General features: G+C 41.3%; 1 non-coding gene across 1 annotated transcript; it reads left to right on the forward strand.

Moving 5' to 3' along the window:
- The first annotated feature begins 560 nt into the window (after positions 1-560).
- Positions 561-667, forward strand: LOC143669393 (U6 spliceosomal RNA). Its single transcript, XR_013168905.1, has one exon. It is a non-coding gene; the product is annotated as a U6 spliceosomal RNA (small nuclear RNA).
- Positions 668-1,584: the final 917 nt, after the last annotated feature.

A 1,584-nucleotide genomic window follows, 5' to 3' on the forward strand; every position in this document is an offset into this window, starting at 1 on the left:
ATACACATATAACATGTGGTATAAAATTAATGGCTTATAATATCATTGTATAATTGTGTATTCATTAGCATGATCATTTTTTAGAACATTTGCATCACTCCAGAAAAAGAAATAAAAAGAAAAAACTCATACATCCTCTACCCCTTATCCCTCCCTCTCAATGAACACTAGCATTTCAATCTACCCAATTTATTTTACCCCTTAGCCTCCCATTAATTATTAATTTTTTATCCATACTTTTTTTTTACTCATCTGTCCATACCCTGGGTAAAAGGAGCATTAGACACAAGGTTTTCATAATCACATAGTCACAGTATAAAAGCTATATTGTTACACACTCGTCTTCAAGGTTAATATCTAAGTTGAATAACTAAGTGAGGCTCCAACCTATATAACAGACCCCTGATAAATTATAATACTGAAAGGAAAAACAATATCTGGCAGTGTTAAGATGTCTGCAAACTTTAAAAAAGTAATTGGAGGACATTATCAACATGGTGACATAAGACATCATCTGGAAAAATCTTCCCTTAAAATCAATTAATAAAAAGACAAATACTGTGCTTGCTTCAGCAGCACATATACTAAAATTGGAATGATACAGAGAAGATTAGCATGGCCCCTGCACAAGGATGACACACAAATTCGTGAAGAGTTCCATATTCTTTTAAAAAAGAAAAAAAAAAACCACAAATACTACTAGCTGAGAACTGTGGAGAATGGCAGAGGCTGGAGAAGAAGATTTTCTTCCTGAAGTGGCCAGTCCAGACCTGTACCCCACCCCCACTGTACCCCCCCACACCCACACACAAACACTTGGTCCCATGCAGTTTGGTAGTATGGCATGTGTCCCTCCCACTGCGGATACAGAATATAGAGCTACATACAGCAGCAAGTTGGAAGTCCATGGATATCCAAACACATGGACAAAGTCTGCAGAGGCCCAGGGCAGAGCACAAGCTGCTGAGTACCATATACAAAGGGATATCCAGGGGGAGAAAAGGGGGAGAGGGGGAGAGATTGTGGAAGAACTGTTAGCAAGAGGTACACTCACCCAATCCAGTCATGTTCACCGGACCACCTAAATGCAAAATAGATCTTTTGGAATTGACCCACATTTCTGGATTGACCCTACCTGGATCCCCAGGACACGATAGTCTAAAGGCAAAGAAACTGGAGGCAGAAAAGCTTCACAGGAATAAATAAAGGGGAAAGGAGGAGGAGAAACTCAGTGAATGTAATCAGAATGGATCCCTTAACTGAAATGTATAAAGAAAGGGAGCACTGATTGAGGAAGAGAGTTTAAACAAATAATAGGAACTGAGGAGAAATTCAACACAAAAATAAACTAAATAGATCAAGATTTACAGAGAAGGGAAGGTGGCGGCTTAGCAATGTACACGTTTTAGTTCCTCCTCCAGAACAACTACTAAATAAGCAGAAACAGTACAGAACAGCTCCCAGAGCCACAACAGTGACCGGACACACAGTGTGCCCCAGTCTGGACCAGCTGGACTGGCTGCGAGTCTCCGGAACTGCGAGTTTCCCAAGCCGTGGCGGCCGGCACCCGGCACCCCGCCCCCA

Source organism: Tamandua tetradactyla, chromosome 25 (assembly GCF_023851605.1).
Source record: "Tamandua tetradactyla isolate mTamTet1 chromosome 25, mTamTet1.pri, whole genome shotgun sequence".
NCBI lineage: Eukaryota > Metazoa > Chordata > Mammalia > Pilosa > Myrmecophagidae > Tamandua > Tamandua tetradactyla.